This window comes from Narcine bancroftii, chromosome 4 (assembly GCF_036971445.1).
Source record: "Narcine bancroftii isolate sNarBan1 chromosome 4, sNarBan1.hap1, whole genome shotgun sequence".
Lineage (NCBI taxonomy): Eukaryota > Metazoa > Chordata > Chondrichthyes > Torpediniformes > Narcinidae > Narcine > Narcine bancroftii.
The window spans coordinates 305,304,996-305,328,629 of record NC_091472.1 but is presented as its reverse complement, the minus strand read 5'-3'; the positions used below and the strand labels follow the sequence as shown (position 1 = coordinate 305,328,629).

Sequence of the window (23,634 nt, the reverse complement as noted above, 5' to 3'; positions counted from 1 at the left end):
TAATGGCTTTTCTGTTCTTTGCTGGACCTTTTTTATTTTGTTTTAAATTAAATAAATTCACACTAAGTTCAGATGGTCAAGTTGATTCTCCTCTGCTTTGAAATCTAAGCACATTAGCATGATCATAAGTGAGGGGATTAATCCTTCTTAATCTGCCAGGAATGAATTATACTTTGAATCTGCCAGGGACAGAGATATGCCAGGCAACACAGGCAGAACCTCCACTCCCTATTACTTCACCAGGAGTCAGACACACACTCACCATTAGATTAACAGAGCTCAGACACATATCTCTTCATTGGACTCCTAGCCCCGAATGCTCAGACGGCTGTGCTGTCAGCTATGGCTTTTGCTTGGATGCTTTCCCAAGTACAAAACATTACTGAGGTGATGTCCCAGTATTTGGACAAGGGCAAATACTGCATCTTTGGTCACAGGCTATAAAGAACGTGTTGGTTCAGAGCAGGAAGAACGTATCAGGTAACGAAGTTAAGAGAAAAGTCGGAAACAAAGTAGCCGAGTAGCTGTGATAGGAAGGAGTGATGACTGCATTACTTTGATAAATGGCATTCCTAGTTGAAATATTTTCAGTGAAATGACATTGAAAAACTGATGGAGGGTAGTGGCAAACTGTTGGCTCTTTACCATAATTTTATCTTGAATTGTCACAGTGTCCTATTAACTGTAAGAATAAGAGAAGTGTAGGAAGCATGGAGGAGAACTATTTGTCTGTGAAACTTAAAAGCAAGTGGACGATAATGGTTGCAACAGTTCATCCATTTTTTGGGAAGCCATGAATAGCTTTTCAGGTCATTGGCATTTTTTTTGCCAAAGGTAGAATATTAATAAAGATTTTACAACAGTTAAAAGATGAGGCTCAGGGTTTAGTATGAATTTGATGAGTGCCGGGAACAGGTTGATGTTTCGTGAAGACCTGTTGGGGATGGTTCTCTTCAGATGCTCTCCACAGGACCAAACCCTACGGGCCAGCACTATGGGATCAGTACAAAAAGTAAACACAAACAACTAGTCAAGTTTATTGTCATCTGATTGCACAAGTACAATCAAGTGCAAAACATGCAGAAACACATGACATAACACACATACAGACACACAGGACAAGTATTCATCTATACAAATAAATACATTTACATTGTTTCATGAATATGAGGATCTCGGATGGTTAATGTAAATAGTTCCTTTGGTCGTTCAGCATTCTCACTGCCTCATTCCCTCAGCCTGGTGGTGACAGCTCTGATACTCCTGTACCTCTTTCCCGATGGGAGCAACTGAAAGATGCTGTGTGCAGGGTGGAAGGGGTCCTCAATGATTTTGTGTGCCCTCTTCAGACAACGGTCCCAGTAGATCACATCATTGGGGTTGGGGGGGTGGGGAGGGAGAAAGAGACTTCAATTATCCTCTCTACCACTCTTATAGTCCTGTGGATTGATTTCTTATCCATTTCTCTGCAGCAACCATACCACACTGTGATGAAGCCAGCCAGGATGCTCTCAATGGAGTTCCTATAGAAGGCTGACATAATGCTGGCTGGTACCCTTGCTTATCTTAACTATTGTCTCTGCCTTAGTTGTGATACACTAGAGTCACAGGTGTCCCTAAAATGGATGACAACATTGCATCTGACCTGGACCCTGTAAGGATAGACACCCACAGTCAGAATGTATAGCCCTGCAAAAATAGTTGACATCATCTTGCTAGCTGTAAACAGTTAAACAGCAACCACTTAATTCTGTGGCATATAAAATGTGGTGACTTCCAGAAGACTTTCTGGTGTAAAAAGAGTTATTAACATTGTTCAAATCTACTGCCTTTGTGTTTTTATCTGTTTGGCAAAGCTGGATGCAAGAAGGCCAAATGAAGTTCCATTTGAAGCCTGATCTTCCTGAGTTCCTACACAAATGCTCTTTTTCTACTCAACATATCATTTAAGACATGTTATGGATGTAAAGTAAATAAGTGTCCTGGAATTACTTAAATGCAAAATTCAACAAACTGCCGGAGGAACTGAGTGGATCAGGCAGCATCCTTGGAGGAAAAGGAGAGTTGGCGTTTAGGGTCAAAACCCTGCTTCAGAATTTTAGATGAGTGCAGTCTTTAAAAAGTAAGCACTTACCTTCCCTCCTCACACCCATCCTAAGTGTGTCTGAAAACACTGCCCAACATGCCATTGATTTCATTATGAAACAAGTGCTCATTGGATTATATCAACACCACTCTCATTTAAAGTTCCCTTGGGCAGTTGGAAAGCGGCTAGAATTTATTATCAGAATACCTCAAGTCAGAAAACTGAAAACAATGAAAAATAATCATTTTGGATGTGAATGTGATTGTCTAACCACACATGAAAGCATTGTTTTTTAAATAAAAAAATATCAATTCAATCATTACAAACAATAGCAAAAATGAGAATTCAATATCGCAATCAGATATTAAAGAAATTGTGAGCTACATGTAATAGTGAAGTAAATTGTATCAAAATTATTCACTCTTCAGTCAGTTGAAGCAATACAAAAAAGATCAGATCCCTAATTCAATGGCCACAGGAGGATTGGCTTGCAAAGAGACAGAAGGGTGATAACTTCCAGGTAAAACAGTATTTCGACAAGCAGCATGGATTGAAGTGGATTCATTCATTCTTTTCCTAAGTACAGGAACTCCCCGGCTTGCGACCTATGTGACTTACGTCCATCCGCACATACAGCCAAACTTTTTTTAATGTATAAGATTTACACAGATTATGTTGCATTTGACAAACTATAACAGGGATACAGGGCCTGTAAGAGTCAAAATGGGCATACTTACCTTGTTAGTCGGCGTCCCAGGTCCGTAGGCTGGGCGCAGCCATCTCGATTCCTTTGCGCATTCGTGAGACTTCCTTTGGTGGATGCCCACTGGGATCACATATTGGAGATCGGTTGGTGTATGCATGGTGGGTTCACATATTGGAGTTCGATTGGCGTATGCGCGAGTGGGTCCCAATTACGGTCGTAAGTTGGGGAGTACCTGTATGTGCATTTCCTGAGATGCTGGAGGGATGAACCAAGTCAGATAATAGGAGGAAAAAGATGATGAGCCGCTCAAACTATTTTGCCAGGGTGAGAATTAAGTCAGAAATTTGATGACAGAAGACAATGACTTCACTAATAGTTGGTGAACATTTTTGCTTATCCAATGCTATATATTAGAGTGGGAACTGAGCAGTTAGAAACAAAAGGGAGAGTGTGTAGAATGACCAGATCCTGTGCTATCAGATGATGGTGGAAGTGCCATGCTCCAGGTAATGGTGCATGTACAGGAAGGAAGATATTGGAGACAATTCTCCGTCTATTGCTGGAACAGGAGGAAGCAAACATCGTTCCAAGCAAGTGAATGTGGCAGAGAAAGAAGTAGTCAACCATGTTTTAAGGTGGCAGGCAGGTGAACAATAATTAGGAAGAAGTCACCATCACTCATAAGACCCATTTTAGTACTGCAGCAGGTAGGAACCTAAAGGAGCAATTTCAGCAAGAGTTGCAGGAAAATGAGGATTGGATGTTGCAGGTCTCAAGGGCGTAAGGGTTACGGCATGCTTTTCTGAGGAGTGTTGCAGCTGGTGGAGCTGACACTGGGAGCAGCGGGGGCAAAAGGGTAAGTTGAATAGCTGGCAGTTCATGAAAATTATCCATAGAGTGCAGATGGCTACCCTTGTGGAAAATGGAGGTCGGACATAGCTTAAAGAATTATAGGAAACAAACTATTGTCCATTCAATGGAAAGGGCACTGAGTAAATATCAGTCTTTGTTGCAAAGAAGTCCACATGATCACGTGCATATTGAATGGGTCAAGAGAGAACAGTTTAAGGAGATAGTTGGTTCTGGAAGAAATAATGTGCCATCCGTGATTAGAAGTAGTCTTTGTTTCTCTTTTCGTATTTCATCTAGACCACACATGTCAAACTCTGGCCCGCGGGCCAAATTTGGCCCGCGATACAATTATATTTGGCCCGCAAGATCATTTCAAAAATGTATTAGAGGTGGCCAGCTGGCCGCCGCGTCAGTATAGCGCATGCACAGTAATACAACAAATCCAAGAATGCATTGGCGTCAGCCTGCTAATCGCCCCAACCTCATCTGTTTACGTTGCAGGGTCTCACCGTGGACTCTAGTTTTGGGGCCTGGCCGGTGTCAGGGGAAGCCAAGGCCGCTTCCCAGCGCCCGGAACCGGAGGCCTCGGGCCTGACCTCGCCAGGACCGTTGCCCACTCCCCCTCCCTGCCGCAGGCCGACCCGCGACTCACGGTGACGGGGCCGCTGATCCGCCGAGTTGCCGCCCTGCAGCGAGAGCCGATGCCCCCGCACTGTCGTTGTCCAACCCGATCGCCCGCAAACCCTGCCCTCCCGCACACAGGCCTGAGTAAGTATTATGAACTTTAATCTCAGGATAAAATGATCTTCCAATAGTTTCATGTCACAGTGATAAATATATTCCTGGTTAAAAATGGTCCTGCACCTGGATACAAGCTCATTAGGCATAAAACTTGAAAAGTGTGTAAATCAAAGGATATCTGTACCAATGGAAAAAGGGCATGGCAAATAACCCTGCTAGAGTTCATGCCCACAATCAGTCACCCATTTGATTGTTTCAGGAATCATGTTATTCTCCCACATTCTCAATAGCCCTCAGATTTTACTATTCGACAGCACACTAGCAACATTTGACAAATCCTCTATAGAGAAATATTATTTATTGAATATTTTATTTCTCATTTGTTAATGCTTCTGGAAAGAGTTTATCCAAAACTATTATTAAACATTTATTTTAATAAGAAAAAGTTTAACATTACATATGTTGAAAGAAGAGAAAACATGCAGATGTTGTTGAAAATTTTCAATAAATATTTAGTTCGGCCCTCGACTTAGTCCAAGTTTTTAATTTTGGCCCTCCGTGAATTTGAGTTTGACACCCCTGATCTAGACCTTTTCAATTTCTTGCCTTTCTTTCTTGTTGAGGTTCACCCACTGAAATTAACATCTCTGTTTTGCCTGGCTTTACATTTTGATGAACAAAAAGGTATTCTAATTTATCAAGAAGCAGAAAACACAGATGTCAGGTTTCTGAAACAAAACCAGAAAACCCTTTGCCGAGAGGAACATGGGTTCTGATGAGATGTTAGGGAGGCTTATGCTCTTCCCCTCTCCACTGCAGAAGTTTCCAGCATTTTCTGTTTTTATTACACATTCATTTATGCTTGATGGCTCTTGGATTTCTGCACATCTCACAAAAAAATGTGGTAAACAATGACTATTAAAACACAATCCAGTCAGTGGAGGAGGAATGGCCTTGCCCACAGGCCTATGAATCATGTCATTCCTCCATCTCCCACCCAAGCTACACAAGTAAGCACTTTAGGTGGTTCCTGCTCTCAAGTCTCCAGTCCTGCTTGTTTCTGCCTCAGCTACATCGTTGCAAAATATGTCACATTCTTTACGGCTGAGGCGTCCATCAAGTCTTATTACTTTGGCATATACTGCTCGCTTACACCCATCATTCTTGAGTGTCAATTGCTGTTTAACAAGAAAGACAGATGAGACTTTCAAAGCAAAATGTATCTATACCTGTTTCCTGATATATTCATTAGATCTCATTTAGTCCAATATATGGGTTTTCAAAAGGACAACATTACCCGTGGTGATTTATCTCCTACCTTCACATGTAACCCTTTCATTACAAGCTTACTCTGTAGCTTTTCAGGGGGGCAAGGAATTTCCATTCCCTTACAATAATAGCGTTAGTGTCTAATGAAAATGTTATGTTCCATTAATATGAAGCGTGGATAAAGGAAAATAACAGGGCAAAGTTACCATTTTATTGATGTTGCTCAATTTGTGACTGGAATAAAAAAGGAGTACTTGACAAATCTTTGCCTGCACATCATCCTGTGTGTAGAACCAGGTGATATTCGGATATTTTAGGGGTAGAGGTTTCAATGCAATTTTAATGCTTCTCCTTGCAGACCATTCCTAAACAGAGTTTCACAAGGCTGTAAATGATTTATATTGAGGTGTTAAATATGTAGACTAGCTTCTAATTTTTAGTATTGGAGTATCTTTCTTGTAATGAGGAACATGGGTTTGAGAGTGCCATGTTGACGATGCAACATTCTGTCAGATCAAAAGAAAAGTACAATGAGGAAAGTCATTTGATCCATCTTAGCTCATCTATTCAAATAGAACTTGCAGGCACCCTTGTCTCAGCATCCATAAATGATTCCAGGATCTTTGTTTCCGCTATTAGACATTCATTCTCGATGTTGACTGCTGTGTGTAGAACTTCCTGATGGAAGCTTGCCTTTTACCAATTTAAATCAATTTTCCTTGGAACTTAATCTTAGGCTGTCTTAAATAAATGACAACATGTTTGTCCTTTCCATTTGACGACTAATCCAGCTGAAAAAAAAGGATATTGTCGCGCCTACTATGGCAGCGCTACGGAATTGTCCACATGGTGCAAGGGTGAACCAGTAACTGACTTGTTTGTTTGAATTCCTCACGTTGGGTGCGGGGGAACACCCTCTTCCACTGATGTGTGCGCCGGCTTTCGGAAGTGATATTAGTGCATCGCGGCATCTCTACCTGGCCGATGGTGTGCCACCCAGAAGTGGTGATGTCCCCCTGGGAACACATGTCGTTAAATGTGGGCTTCTCCTCAGGTGACTGAGGTGATGTTTTGGCCCGCTACACCATGTTAAAAATGCTTCGTAAAGATAACAACATTTGGGTGTTTGAATATTTGGGTGTGTTTCCTTTAGGAGCTAATAGTAGCCCAATAAATTATAGATTCCCATCTTTGCTATTTTAAATTTAGACATACAACACAGTAAGTGGCCATTTCAGCCCACAAGTCCATGACACCCAATTTACACCCAATTAAATTACACCCCCGCTACATTTTGGAGGGTGAGAGGAAATCATAGCTCCTAGGGAAAACCCATGCAGACAAGGGGAAAATGTACAGACTCCTTACAGACAGCGCAGGATTCAAATGCCGGTCCCGACCGCTGGCGCTGTAATGGCACTGCACTAACCGCTACCCCAACCGTGCTGCTATCTGGTCATTGCTGCCTTCATTGTTTAGAAGTATAATTACAGCAACTTTCATCAATAAATTTCATTCAGTGGCAATTGAGATGAAATGGCAAAGTAGATGTTAGATGAGGTGGGATGCTTTAATGATGTGAGGTCAGAACATGATTTAAATCAGCTAAAATACTTGGGTTGCATGACTCTAAGATGAATCAGTTGACCTTGTTTCTACTCTCAATGCTATCCAGGAAATCAATTTGAAAATTGCAAGCATGTACATGCCTGATGTAGGCTGAGCTGCAGTGGTTGGAATCCTTTAGCAACAGACTAACAGTCATTTGAGCAACATTCATTGCACAGGGTCAGATGTGAAATGTGGCTCCAGAACATGGCACTAATTGCTGTAATGTATCATTACATTGTTCCTTTCAAATGGTTTAGATGAAGGAGAAAGGTTGTCTAGACAAGATTCAAAACCTGAGGTATAAGAAAAACTGAAATGGAACCAAAATGTCTTTGGTTTACAAATTAATCTGAATCTGATTCCATTCACAAGTACATCACTGTCACCCAAAGGATTACTAACGACCTTCAATGTAAACTCCGGAAAAATTAGGCCAGGATTTCTACTGACTGCTCACTGTCTGGCATGGAGGTGCCAATGCACAGTATAGGAAAAACTACGGAGAGTTGTAAACTCAGCCAGCGCTATCACGGGCATCAGTCTTCGCTCCTTCGAGGACATCTACAAGAGGCGGTATCTCAAGAAAGGAGCCTCTATCTTCAAGGGCCCTCACCACCCAAGCCACGGCCTCTTCACACTGCTACCGTCAGGAATGAGGTACAGGGCCCTGAAGCAGCATAATTGCAGCTTCTTCCCCTCTGCCATCAGATTTCTGGCTGGACAATGAACCACAGACACTACCTCCACTTTCCCTTTTTTAATTTTAAATGTAATTTATACCAATATTCACACTGTGACACTGCCGCTTAGCAACAAATTTTGAGACGCTCGTGGCATAAATTCTGATTCTAACTACAACTAAATAGCACAGGCTCAATATCCACACTTCAACAGTAGGTGAAGCCCCTCTTCAGTCTTTCCCGCCAAAACACAGATGATTTGACCACGTCCACGTGGACCTCGTTGGGCTGCAGCCAGTTTCCAGAGGCGCCTCGTACCTGTTCACTATGGTGGACAGGTTCACTAGATGGCCAGAAGCTGTTCCGCTCTCAGACACTTTCACGACATCCTGTGCCAGGCCCTCATCGCCAACTGGATAGACCATTTCTGCCTTCCTTCCAATATCACCTCAGGCAGGAGGGAGGCAATAGTTCACCTCTGGCCAATGGGCAGCACTGGCACAGCTCCTAGGGACTCAGTTACATCACACCACAGCCTACCATCCATAGTTGAACGGCTTGGTGGAAAGGTTCCATCAGCATTTGAAGACGGCTCTCATGGAGCAGCTCCGAGGCCAGGATTGGGTGGACAAGCTGCCTTGGGTGCGCCTTGGCATCCGCACAGTACCGAAGGAAGATTTGGCCACATCCTCCTCTGAGCTTGTCTATGGGGCCCCGCTGACAGTCCTGGGAGAGTTTGTTCCAGCAGCTGGCGGCCAGGACCTTGCTAATGCAACTTCGCAAGAAGGTAGGAGCCCTGGCCCCCATCTCAACCTCACGCCACTGTCCAGCTCCATCCTACATCCCAAAGGATCTCAAAGACTGCAAGTATGTCTTCATAAGGAGAGGCATGCACCGGACACCCCTTCAGCACCTATATGAGGGTCCATACAAGGTGTTATGACACAACGCTACTAAGTGCCTTTTGGACATTGGAGGTAGGCAGGAAGCATTCACAGTCAACTGCCTCAAACCGGCACACCTTGACCTCGACCAACCAGTAACTCGTCCAGCCCTATGGCGGAGAGGTCAGCCTCCCAAATGTATGAACTGTTTACGAGCTGTGGACTTAGAACCATCTATCACCAGTTCAGTGGGGGGAAAGAGTTGTCACGGAGGTTCAGGGTCGCACTTTATGACATCACAGTGGTCCCGGTGGGGGTGGGGGAAGGGGGTGAGCAAAGAATCATGGGGCCTTTGCTGACAAGCTCTTGGTGAGTTTCATTTAAATCATTTGGTTGGTTTGGCTCACTCCCAGCTTCCATGTGAGTTTTCTTTCGTTCGCTGCACAGCTCACCAACCACAATCTAAACTTCAAACTACAATGTTCTCCACATGGTACAAACTCGGGTGGCAATGCCAATTCATTGCCCATCCCCAATCACTTTTAAGAGAAGAGCAGTAAATCGCCTCTTGAATGTCTACAGAGATGGGAGCGAAGGGTTTCCATGGTGTTGCTATGGGGTCTTCGACAGCAGTGAAAAAGAATAAGCAATATATTTCCAAGTTAGGTTTGTGCATGGCTTGAAGGTGATAATGTTCCAATGCATCTGCTTCCCACCTTGAAGTTGAAAATTCAGATTTACTGTCATAATAAAAACATGGCATCTCAGACAATGCTGAGGTTCTTTTTCCTGCAGGCCAGGCAGAGTTTCTATTTCTGGATAGGGCAAAAGATATGTATACAAAAAAAATGTAAGCAAACTGTGCAATACAGAAAATAAATATTCAATCATAAATAATGCGCAAAGTAAGAACCTTTAACTGAGTCCCTGATTGAGTTTGTCATTGAAGACTCTGATGGTGGAGGGGTAGTAGCTGTTCCTGAACATGATGTGGCCGCCTAACCAGATCAAAAAGAAATACCCAAACTCGACTACTTTAGCAAGGGAACTATTGATACATTTTCCATCTTATTTAGTAGAATGTGACTTCAGTACTGTTAGTGATTTGCTACAAGCTAAGAGAAACCGACTGGAAATTACAAAACATCCTGTGCCAGGCCCTCATCGCCAACTGGATAGCCCATTTCGGCCTTCCTTCCAATATCACATCAGGCAGGAGGGAGCAATAGTTCACATCTGGCCAATGGGCAGCACTGGCACAGTTCCTAGGGGCCCAGTTACATCACACCGCATCCTTTCACTGTGAACAGAGTTTTCACAGATTCATCATGTTGCAACTCAGGTAACTCCTCTTGGTATTGCACGGGAACTTCAGATAAGTCCACCAGCAATAGCTGAGTTAACCAAGAGGGAAAATCCATTGCCTTTAAATCACAAAATCTATCATTAAAGTCGGTAACCAACATTTCAAATGGTCAACAATGACGTTTGTAACAACATTAGTTACCTCACAATAGATTCAGGACAGTAATTTGCGCAGCAAATAATGAAGTGATTTTTTGATCGATTTTCAAACTTCTCTTTCAGTGATTTAAAATATTCCAATTTCAAATTGACATGGTTAGGATGTTTGACCCTCAAATGAGCTTCAAGAGGGCCTGCTTTCATTGATTCATTTGTCAAAGTCTGTTGGCATAATAGGCAAAAAGGTGCACGTTCATCGTGTACAGCAGGTATAAACTCAAACTTCAAGAACTTCACTGAATATTGATGAGCTTTTTGCTTGATTGGTCTACTCATTTTGAATATACACAGTGCAAGCTCCCTGAAACAGATTAATACAACAGGGTGAGATCCCTAAAGCAGATTAATCAATATTTTATTATGTCTTTGTATTGAACTGGGATTCACTAGAAGCGTGCTGTACTGACGACTGGTCCCGCCTCCCTGGCTCCTCCCCCTGGGGCATGTATATAACCCTGGTTTTCCGGCTAAACCCACAACCCTTCTGATGCCTATTCGTGAACCCTACCTGTGTTGTAAGCTAATAAAAGTGTTTGCTCTCTCTCCGGTCGAGTGTAAGCTTTTACCCACGCCACAGTCTTAGAAATGAAAAATGTAATAAAAGTAATGATCGAATCAAAGGAAGAATATTGACCCTAAAAAACACACCAGCGTAGTTTCTGACATTTTTTCTCGCAGAGAGTGCGTCAAAACTGCACTAGACTCGTGCTTTACTTTCTGGGGTCCCTTTCTTCTGATTTTTGGTGTTCCCCTCAGGTTGGCACCTGGGGTGTAGCCTCGCATTCCCCCGACCCTCCATCAATATGCTAAAGCACAAAAATACATACAGATACAGGTCTTACTCACTACTGAACTGAAAAAGTAAAGGGGTATGGACGGAAATATGATTGTTGAGATAATCTGGAATCCTCATCGCCAATGAGTTAATTTGGAATGGATGATAATAAGACAAGTCAGAAAAAATGTAATTATAATATTAACAAAGGACATCAACAGTTAAAATAAGAGAAACACGAAGCAACAACAGAGAAACATCGAAGAGCAAAAACAAATAATAAGAACAAAGTGATTTTACTTGGAAGTTGCCACAATTGTGTTGTACTGACAGTGTGGCCAAGTCACATCTTTCACTCCAACATAACAGGTCGATTATTTCAAATCAACTTTTTAATTATTTCCCAAAATATTCCTATGCCCCATTAAAATATTCTTAAGCCCCACCTTGAGAATCTATGGTGTACACTAAGATGGCATCCGCCATAGAACTGTCGCTGCAGTCAGACAAGAGCTTCAACTCCAGCCTCTCAAAACCTTTCATCACAGTGGATGGGAGTGCCACTGGTCGATTGTTGTTTACACTCTCATATAATTTTTTTAAATTTAGACATACAGACATACAGTGACAGGCCATTTCAGCCCATGAATCCATGCTACCTACTTCACATCTAATTAACCTACAACACTGGTACATTTTGAACAGTGGGTGGAAACTGGAGGCCCCAGGGAAAACCTACACAGACACAGGGAAAATGTACAAACTCCTTACAGATACCGTGGGATTCGAAGCCCGGTTCTGTTTGCTGGCGCTGTAAAGGCTTTGCACTAACCACTTCACAAATGTTGGGAACAGGTAGGATGGAGGCTGTTTGAAACAGGTGTGTACCATGCGCTGCTGGAGTGAGGTGTTGTAGATATCCATGAATATATTGGCAAGTTGGTCAGCATGGGTTTTCAATACTCAGTCCAGACCTGATGCTTTCCTTGGATTAGCTCTCCTTGAATACTGTCAGTAGAGGATCATCAGGGGACTTGGGGATGTGCAGTGGTTCTTCCTTGTTCTGGTGGCCAAATCGGGTGTAGAAGGCACGGAGTTCATCAGAGAGTGAAGTTTTGCTACCTGCTACTGCACTGGATTTGGTTTGGTATCAGGTTATGTCATTTAGGTCTTGTCACAGCTGTCAGGTATCCTTCGCTTTTTCCATTCTCATCTGGAATCTTCACTTCACCCAGGAGATGGCTTTCCATAGGATTCACCTGTCCCTTGTGTAGATCTCTGAACTTAAATGCCTCTGATTTGGCTCTCAACAGATTCTGGATTTCATGGTTTATCCAGGGCTTCTGGTTGGGGAAAACCCTGATCAATTTGGTGGGGACATACTTGTCCACAGCTGTTTTGATAGTCTTGGTGTAATCATTCAGATCCTCAGCTGAGATCTTGAACAGCACCCAATCCACTGACTTGAAGCAGTCCTGTAACCGCTCTTGAGCCTCCTGTGACCATGTTCTGGATGTCCTGATCTCTGGAGCCTCTCTTTTTAGGCTCTGTCTGTATGAAGGTCGAAGGAGCACAGCCAGGTGATCTGACTTGCCAGGATGCAGTCTCAGGAAAGAATGGTAGTCCTTCCTTACCTTGTGCAGCAGTGATTGTGTGCTGCGCCCTCTGGATCCAAAGGTTACATGCTGGTGGAAGAGGATGAAGGAGGATAAGGTCCTCGGAGATACTGCTGAAAAAGTGGGGATGAGGAGCTACCTTGCATTTTGAAACTGATAAGCTGTGCACCGGTGGTGTGGGTGAAACACAAAAGTCTACAGGTGCTGTGATTATAGTAAAAACACAGAATTGCTGAAGGAATCCAGCAGGACTTGCAGCCTCCATAGGAGGAACAAATATATAACTGACTTTTCGGACCTGAGCCCTTCTTCAAACGAGGGTCCACACCTCCTTCCTCACCACCATTCAGGGCCCCAATCAGTCCTTCCAAGTGAAGCAACACTTGTGAATCTGCAGGGCTCATCTACAGTATCTGGTATCCTGTTGTGATCTCCTCTACATCTGGACAAAGACTAGGAGATCATTTCATTGAGCACCTCAGTTCTGACTGCCACAATTAGCAGAAGTCTTTCAGCGGCCACCCATTTAAATTCCCCACCCCATTCCTTGCCGACATGTCTGTCTATGCCCACCAGTCTGAGACCATCCACAAATTAGAGGAATATCACCTCACATTCCGCCTGCGCACCTTCCAAGTGGATGGCATTAATATCGACTTCTCCGGTTTCTGTTAACCTGCACCCCTCCCCAATCTATCCCTAGGTCTCCTTTCCTCTTGATCCATCTCCCTTACCTATTCTCTCTGTCTTCTTCTCCCCCCCCCCACCAGTTCTGCATTCACAGAGCTAACCCCCCCCCAATCCATTCTCACATTTCCTTTCTCCAATTAACACCTTTTGTCTGTTAGTCTATACACCTCCCCCTACCCTTTCTTTTAATTCAGGTACTTGCCTGCTATTTACTCATACCTTGAAGAAGGGCTCAGGGCCAAAGCATACATTATATATCTTTATGGTTATGCTACGAGACTTGCTGAGTTCGTCCAGCATTTCTGGATTTTTACCAATGTCACAGCGTCTACAGACTTTCATGTCACAGAATGCCTCATCTCTTGATCTGCTCTGAAATCACAGATTTGATGTGGCTTGTGCAATTGTTCTGAATAGCAGTTGTTTGAAATAAATGAAATAATACGGACATGGGAGCAAGGTGGGTTAATGTGATAGGAAGCAATTGCCACACCGAGAGGTAACTGTTCAGGTCCACTTGTCTTGAATCTTCAATTTCCAATTTGCATCTTCTACATGTCTCTACATCTGTTTACTGGGACCAAACCCAGGCCACCAGATGAGCAAGAGTTGAATGAGCATCTTCAGGACCATCACATGTGGCAAAATTCAAGAAGCCGGCTCATTATATACCAGTCTTACCACGTCTGGTTCACAAATGGCTGCCTTCCTCAGCCTACCCAGGTAGTAATCCAAAGAACCACAGAGAGACTGCCAACTTGCCCAAGCTGTAGATCTGAGCCAGAACAGCCCGAACCAAAATACAGTAATTCACCCCTTAGAGTCGTGTGCAATTCACAGGGGCTCCAGGATAATACATTCTTCTTCTGGGTCACAGGGTATAAAGTTTCTTTCATGTACAAAACCTTTCAGTGAGGTATCTTCGGGGCATGTGCCAGGGAGGCGTGGATTCTGTGTGGAGTTTGGTAGATAGCAGGTAGTCTGGAGCTCAGAGCTGGCAATGACACAGATAGCCTAAAGAACGTCAGATGGATGGCATAATAATTGCCTCCTACTGCTCCACAAAATACAATAGCACAATCCCAAAATATCTCTTTCATGTCCATTTATCCCCACGGCAATTAAATCTTCATCAACATATCCTGATCCTCACGAGAGCTTTATTTGCAACATTTCACATATCAATTTGTGAATACAACCCTCACATAGTATATCTAAGTGCCATCAAATCATCCGAAAGCTTCAATGTGTCTTCCCTTTGTGCTTAAAAGTGACTTCATTTTAATCTGGAGCAGCTTTTATTCCACTTCTCCATGGCTAAATTTGCAACCAGTGTTTGTTGGGAGGGAGGTTCCTTCAACTAAATATCCTAGAATAGTTCACTGTTTGTGGCAGCATGTTTCATGCATCTCCTATTTTGGGGTTGCCATAAAAATAGCATTGATCTCATGTATTAAAGTACAACCTCCCCCACTCCCCCCACTGCTGTCCTTGCACTCACGTCCAAGAATGATACTCTTTTCTTCTTGCACACTGGTGAGTATTGTGTACAGTACCTATCTTTTATATTTATTATCTATTTCCCTGCGGTAATTTGATGTACACATACTATATTTGTTGTTTAGCTTTACAAAGTACATATTGAGCTGCAGCACGTAAGAACCTCAGTGCATTTATACGACACGTATGACCATAAGATCATTATCTTAATGTTTTCTGTCACTGGATGCGTTGCCCAATGCTGGTCTTCCAGAACGGGACCAAGAGATATCCCTCTAACAGTGAGCTTTCGGCCCGGGTGTGCTGGACAGGTAACATTTGTCCTCTATGCCCATGTGAGTGATCTGTGACAGAGTGGTTTCATGTTTCAGAAAAAGAAAAGACATTGAAATGATGAAAAATGTGCCTTGGATTAGTTAGTTCATTGACAGTGATTTGGAAGCCTATTTTGCACTTCGCCTGATTTCCCTCACCATTTCTAGATTTCCTTTCAGCACTGCTTGGGATTGTTGACCAGTTTTGCTCACAATTAATAAACCACTGAACCAAGAATGATTCCAGATCAATGTTTGGTCCGCACGATATCATATATTTAACATATAAACTACCCATGGCTCCCCTAGAGTGAACTAGTAATCCAACTTTCATCACATATTTCAGGTGAGGGTCCCTCAACCATCCTCTGATTCTGAGAGTCATGCACCAAGGACCTATACAAGATGGAAAGTTGCCCCCCAAAGAGGTAAAGATAAATAGCACAATTCTCTTCATGTGTTTATAAGGCAGCTGACATGCTCGTTTATCATGAGGTATCTTCTACATTACAACCTAATCTAATGGGTCTCAACCTTTTTCTTTCCACTCACATCCCACTTTAAGTATCCCCTATGCCATACGCGCTCTGGTGATAAGTAAGGGATTGCTTAAGGTGGTATGGAAAGAAAAAGTTTGAAAAATAGTTTTAATCGTTCCTAATTGACTCGTTCTGTGCACGGTTTCATCGCTCCAAAGGAAATGGGCCAATGGCAATTTTTCTCAAGCAAAATATTTAGTAACAATTGGGTCAAGAGCAGGGGTTCTCAACCTTCCCTTCCCACTCACATCCCACCTTAAGCAATCCCTCACTAATCACAGAGCACCGATGGCATAGGGTTACTTAAAGTGGGATGTGAGTGGAAAGAAAAAGGTTGAGAACCACTGCCCTAATCTTATTTTTCTTTCGATAATTCCAATGTGGTTTTGGAGGTATAACAGTGCAGAACACACAACACCAGCAGGAGACATCACCTACCTTTTTGTTAACTCATCACATCTTTTGTATTCTCTAAATTGTTCTCACAACCCTTCTGGTAATGTAGAACTACAAAAGTCAAGCTGGGAAATCCTTACATCAGAAATGATCATCGAGGATATTAGTGAACTGTGCAACTCAGAGTTTCTCAGTTTGTTTGGATGGAGATGTTGCTCCGATTTAAATGCAAACACTAATTACAGTTTTAAAGAAACAGACGATGAAAATTCATACCAACGTGTCCAGCTTTCTTCTCCTTTTGCACCATGTAAACGAACTCATCTCCAGAACTGATGCATTTCACTTACTGCTGCAGTAGCATGCATTTGTCACTGGAGGGAGCCAGCCACAATTCACCCCCAGCAATGTAATGAGGAACTGTTATTGAATGCTTCATAAAGGCATCTTTTCACAAAATACCAGAACAATGAGATTCTACACATTTCAGTAGTGTCTGCATTTTTATCTGTAGCTACGTTGGCTCTAGTTGATTCTCTGTCAGATTGAAATGAGTTCTCCTTTCTTGCAACATTGTCCGAAAAAAAGCCCCACAAAGAATTGCTACAGGAACTCAGCAGGCTTGACAATATCCATGGCAGTAGAAGGTAGTCAGTCAATGTTCTGAATCTGGACCAGTCATCAAGACTGTAACGTAAGATTGTCAGGTAAGATCTTGGTTCGAGGAAATAGCACAGTCAAAATTCACTGGGGATTGGTCAAAACAATACATCTTAAACCCATTGTAAACATAGAAATGGGACATTGGGGAGGGATGGCACCCTTTGTTACAGAGCCTGTAGCTTAAAATGGCAGGGGGGAGGGGGCATACACACCATTCCGTGTCCCAGGCATTAGTGCTAATTTGAGAAATCTCAGTGCCACACAATGACTGGTCTATCCATGGATTTCCTCTTCCGTCATAAGGAAATAGCTTAAGTCACATGTAGCTAATCCATTCTTCAGGCCATTCTGTTAACTAAAATGGCCATTTGATCTCATGCTGGTCTGTCTGTGGAGAATCAATTTCTGGTTATAGCTGCGATGACCTGAGGCTGACAACGAGGAAGATTCCTTGTGCTCCCTTGAGACACAAAAAAGTGAACCAGAAAATCTGTAAAACATTTAAATTTACCAGTTATCATGAAATGTCATGTGAACTCAACATATCACCTCAGCTTTGCAAACTAATTGAACAAGTGTCCCCAGTTCATTGAATGGCATTCGCATGGAGTTCTCCGGTTTCTATTAAACCACACCCTCCCCTTCTTCTTCTGCCGATCGCCTTTCCCCAGCTCTATCTCTCTCTCCCTCTCTCTCTTCCCTTTTTTTCACAGAGCTAAAATTACTTCTCACATTTCCTCTTGTCATGTCCAACTAACATCTTTTGGCTGTTGCTCTGGACTCCTCCTCCTACAATTTTTCCACCTCTATCCAGATGCCTTCCTGCTTTTTGCCTCATACCATGAAGAAGGGCTCAGGCCCGAAACGTCCGTGATATAGCTTTACCTCCTATGGATGCTACAAGACCTGCTGAGTTCCTCCAGCATTTCTGAGTTTTGACTACAATCACAGCGTCCACAGACTTTCGTGTTTCACCAGATACATCATTGCAGCTCCTGTTGGAATCGGAGGGGAAGGGACTCAGGCATATAATTACCTGCCCTGACCTCGGACAATTTGCTGGAGTGAGGGTCTCAGCAAAATCAGTGAAGCGATCCTTTCAGTGTCCTAATGGATGCACCAATTAATGCACATTCACATTATCCCCTCTCACTCACTGTCCATTTGCAGCTTTTTGGTAAATGTTGGCATTGGTCACCCATTTGTTAAACAATAAGGAAAGGTCTAATGAGTATATCTCCAAATATCCCATATTCCAATGCACTCATTTGATTGCTGTATTAGATGCTCCATGCTTCCAGACAACCCTCCCATAGGAAAGTCATCAGTGCAACCAACCATCTTTCGCATCCTGGCAACCATGGTCCAAATGGGATCGCAATCTCTGCAAGCGCGTACTGTCTGGCCAGGATGGCAAACAATACATAACACACTCTTTGCTGCAGTTTGCCAACAATTATCCAAGATCTACCATCACCACCAAGCTGAGTGGAGCCTGGACACTTCAGCTGCCTGGGGTACAGAATTGCCACTGGCTCTACCCGTCCTCTCTACTGCTCGTGCTCACATGCAATACGCGAATCACCAGGAGAAATCCTAGTTGCTTTTCTTACTCAAAATGCAACATGTGAATCAAATACTCGATGTGCACGAGTCCTGAGGTATTACAGCCTTCTCCAGAAAGTATAGCCTTCTCCAAGCAGCCAGTGTTACTTGATGTTTGAAAGCCCTATGGGAAATTAAAGATATGGATTTCAATACCAAGGTAAAACTACTTTAAGTGAGAATAACAAGCAGCTGACCGTTTTCACTCACTGTTGAATCTTGCAAAATGGGTGAGGGCCGAATGCTAAATGTATCTTCCATTCTCTTTCATGTCCAGGGCCTTGTTACTATCCCAATGTGATATGAAATAAAAAATATCAAACCTGTACACTGTATCCACCCCTGGATAGCAGGAGGGAGTACAGTGTTGAAATTAGCTGTAGCATTATGTCTCTAGACCATTGGCTAACCAGTAAATTGGCAGTTCAGTGAACTGCATCAAAATAGCATTTTTGCCATTCACACTGGACCAATGTTAACTGGTTCTCTGCACTCTTTCACACTCACCACCTGGCATCCCAGAGCAAAGGGGCACTATCCTCCAGCAGTGATGTCCTGCATACCCCCTGTCCCTTTCACACTGGGCTACGCCGATTCAAAACAAATTGGTGATGATGCCCCCTCCCTAGGTGGTTCATCCCCAGGGCGATCTGACACCTGCATTCCAGTTTGCATGTGTTCGCACAAGCACATTAACCAGTCGATTGGCGGTTAATGGCGAGTGTGAATGGGGCTTTTGAGAATATCATCCAACTACCAATCCTGTCAACAAGTATTGTAAAACTGTTACCAATGCACCTTTTGCCCCCTTATTAAAGGCTGGGGGTGCAACATACTGGTTGTATAGTTACTTTGTCTCCACTTTCTGTCCAGTATAAAAGCAGAGGTGTCAAGACTGAGATATTAGCTATTATGATTAATTATTTGTTGATGAGTTATCATTTCACAAGGATTGTGACATTAGCAATTTATGATATCCTTTCAAAGTGCCTGTAATCTTTGCCATTAATGTTGTTACTGAATGCAAGACATGATAAACTTTATTGATAAGCATACCATTGTGTTAAAATGTTATGGGTCATTTGAAGCAATTAATGACAGAGAGTAAAGGTATCAGCTGGTTTACAGTTTTATCTTGTCTGCTTTAATCTAAGGCCACAATTATGTAGCAATCAAAACCACTATTATTTATTGAGCAGCTTTCCATTGTAAGATGAAAAGAATTTATTTTAACTGAAATAAAATCTGATATTATTTGCCTTCCCTTCCAAAGATTTAACTTCAAATTATATTCTTATTTCCCAATGATTCAAACTAAATTAAATCTGAGCTGCTAATACACGGAATATCTTTCAAAGACTTTTCACATGGAATCAACTTTTTTTTTTGTTATTGTCTGTTAAAACATGGAAATCCAATACCCTGAGGATTACTTTGCACGGTGAAACATGGCATTGGCTTGGAAAAAAAACAGGTATATAAGAAGCTGTAATCCAACTCAGACAGGATGTTGTTGTAGATTAGGTACAGACCAAGGCACACAAGGAAGTCATACTTACGTAATATGATATATTTTGATGTGAAAAAGGTCATTTTACAGAAATTTCCTCAATTGTACACAATAGCTGCATGGATATTGTAATTTTAGTCAAAAGAATATTTTTTTAATGTTAAAGGGTTCATGTCATCACCAATGCAGCCATAATTTAAAAAAATGTTCTGTTCTGCAGATGATATCAATAAGAGCCTTCAATATTGTTTGTGCCATACACAGTAGCATCAATTTTGCAAAATCAGCTAAATCAAAGCATGAGCCAATGTTCAGAAGGGGGAGGGGGAAATTTCCTTCTCAGTAAAAGTCTTTGTGTAGCAAAAATAAGACACACCAAGAAGGTTAGTGAGTTTGAAAGCTGCTGCTTGACAAATTCTGAAGGGCCACTGATTATCACTGAAGAACAGAACATATATAACATTTACACTACGGAAACAGGCTATATCAGCCCTTCTAGTCCGCACCAATTTACGTTAGCCTCACTAGTTCCACCTACCCACTCCCTTGTCCATAACCCTCCAACCCCCTCACATCAATGTTCTCATCTAACCTCCTCTTAAATGACAGAATTGACCCTGCCTCAACTACCTCTTTCGGAAGATCATTCCACTTAGCCACCACTTTCTGAATGAAGAAGCATCCTCTTATATTACTCCTAAGGTTTTGCCCCTTAATCCTTAACTTATGACCCCTTGTTCCAATCTCTCCTACTCGCTTTCTTATTTTTTTTAATTGAACTAAGACTGAGGACTACTTTTTCTAGGTCATGTGAATAATTTGCTTGTAACCGGCAAATGTTGAATGCTTTAAACACCACTATTATCTGAAGCATGGGGCAGTGGAAACCACATTCTATATGGGACAAACATTGAATGAACATCCAAGTTAATGGATGCTGCCTGCTCTGCCCGGCCTGCTTAACATTTCCACTAATCAGATTATATCTTAGGGTTCCTGCTTCTGTGGTATTGTCTGGATCTGGGGATTACTGCTCATTCGAAAATACTCAGTGGCAGCTTCAGTTGATGCTTCCTGATGAAAGTGTTCCTCATTTTCTATATATTTCTGGCCTACAGACCGACTGACTGATTGGCGGATCTTATAATATGGATTCTAAGACTGTGGTAAACCACCAAAATGAAAGAAACAGTTGGTTCGGCCTAGATGTTATCCACAGGTCAACCTGAAACAAATGAAATAGCTTATCCACAACTTCTCAAGGACACATCCTCCCATCCTGCCAACTCTAAGGACTTCATTTCATTCTCCCAGGTCACTACCCTCCATCCCTGCATTAAAGCTAAGATATTTCACTCTGAAATCTCTGCCTGAACCATGGCTTCCCCTACCATATTTGACAAGGCCCACCACTACATCTCACCATTTCCCACAACTCTGTACTCACCCCACCTCCTGCTGAATTGAGCAAGGACAGATTTTCCCTGGTTCTCACTTTCTGCTTCACCAACCTCTGTATTCGAAAGATCATCCCTTGTCATTTCTGCCAACTCCTGAAAGATTCTGATCATCCAGATGACTACATCTTGAAGTCTATCACCATAGCAACCAAAGTCTTGCCCTATTGAAGATGTCCTACCCATTCATGAACCATCCTCTTTGCATCCGAAAACCAACGTGATTATCCTCATTCCAGGTTCTGCTGAAGGTCACTAATCTAAAACATTTACTTTCTTTCTCATCCTGTACATGCTGCCTGATGGTATGTGTTTCCAGCACTTTTTATTTTATGTTCCATAAATCCAGCATTTACAGGTTTTGTGTTTTCTCTGAGTTCACATGCCAAGCAGGAGTAATGACACCCAGAGGGATATTTTGATTAATCATTCACAGTATGTGCATGTTGCTATTTAATAACCATCCCATGAACAAAGGAAGCCAACAATATTGTTGAGTCTGGAGTCACCTGAAGGCCAATACAGGATGGGAGGTTTACTTCCCTAACACACATCAGCGAACCAGATGAGTTTTTCTACTATGGTATTTTCATGGTTCCCAATCTTCATTCTAATGTACCAGCTTTATTTTGCTTTCGGAGCTGCCATGATGGCGTACAAACTAGTGTCTCACAATCAGTGCTCCAGAGCTCTGGCGACCTAACCACTACACTCTCTCTCGTGGCTCATTCTCCTGAATTTGGCAGCCACCGCAGAAGTGTATTGACCTGAACTAAATCGCTAAGCTCCAACAATAGGCTGTGTTACCTCATTAAACCAATCAATTATCAATTTATTTATCATTTTCCTGCACATATTGTTGCCATATTTAATGGGTTGGAAATTATCAGTATTATTATAGACTCTGATTTCTTCCAAAAGGTGTCTTGCAGAGACCTAAATATCACAGCAAGTAAAATAAAGAGTAGGAAGCCTCTGTTCATGACCATCCTACCTCTGATTCCACGCCCAGAACAAATGGCTTTTGCTCATAGAAGTTTGGAAACAGCTTCCAATGAATTAGAATGGGTATTACATCTGTGTGTCAATGCCAAAGTTTCTCATAACTTATAGAGTGTGGCAGCAGATGAAAAAAAATTGCTTGGACCTCAGAAAGTTTGCCAAGGTAAATGTATTTATAATATGTCTGCTTTTGATATATGCCTTTCAAAGAATGCCCAATGAAAGTTCAATTCCATCTTTGTGTGACACCAGAGATGTAACGTTCAAAGCACTTGGCAACTAAGCATCTGATTGGAAAATCTCCTTGTTGCTGCAGGTTTCACTTGGTTGTCCATAGATAACTACATTTCTAATGCTACATGAATCTTGCAAGCCCAGAGGACCCATAATAGATGTTAGCAGTAGCAATAGATATTCACCAAAACAAATGGTTACTTAAACAAAAGTTACTTTTAATTATCTTTAAACATGAAAACAGAATCAGACTTTAACTTAACTTAACCCCTTTCTAATTCTAAGCACACATGTGTGTAATGTGTGTGTAAGTTCAGAGAAGTTCTTTGGTTCACAGTCCAATCTCACTTCTCATTCCTCCAAGTTCACTGGTTGCAGGCAATTTTTTATACTGTGCACCAGATTTAACATGTATAAAGTCCACCAGGCTTTGGTGCTTGAAAGGTAAACTATGTTGACGCTATGGCCAAGAATGCTTCAGAAGGTTAAGGATCAGAATCTGAATCAAGTCATGAAATTCGGTGTTTTATTGCAGCATCAATAGTGCAAACGTTTATATTATAACCATCTTACTATATTACCATGAGAAAAAGTAAGGCAGTGTCAAAGGTTCATTGATTATTCAGGGGAAGAAGCTGTCCTTGTGCCATTAAGTGCTCGTCTTTAGGCTCCTGTACCTTTTTGCTGATGGTAGCAGAGTGAAGAGGACGTGGTCTGGATGGTGGGGGCCTTTGAGCATAGAGGCTGCTTTTTTAAGGCACCGCCTCATGTAGATGTCCTTGATGGTGTGGTGCCTGGGATGTCACAGGCCAAGTTAACAACCCTCTAGAGTTTATTCTTGTCCTGAGAGTTGGTGCTTCCATTACTAGGCAGTGGTGCAACCAGCCAGAATCCTTTAGATGTTTACGTGAGTCTTCGGTAACATACTGAATCTGTTCAAACCCCTCACAAGGTATTGCCCCTGGGGAGCCTTCTTCGTG

The 23,634-nt window shown here is 42.4% G+C and overlaps 1 long non-coding RNA gene across 3 annotated transcripts; it reads left to right on the top strand.

Annotated features, from left to right (window-relative positions):
• The first annotated feature begins 9,139 nt into the window (after window positions 1-9,139).
• LOC138762207 (uncharacterized) lies at window positions 9,140-21,733 on the top strand. 3 transcript variants are annotated; one of them, XR_011356821.1, is made up of 4 exons: window positions 9,140-9,198; window positions 15,595-15,676; window positions 16,772-16,890; window positions 21,080-21,733. It is a non-coding gene; the product is annotated as an uncharacterized lncRNA (long non-coding RNA). The 3 variants fall into 3 exon arrangements; XR_011356819.1 differs by lacking the exon at window positions 21,080-21,733 and adding an exon at window positions 18,131-18,610; XR_011356820.1 differs by lacking the exons at window positions 16,772-16,890; window positions 21,080-21,733 and adding an exon at window positions 18,131-18,610.
• Window positions 21,734-23,634: the final 1,901 nt, after the last annotated feature.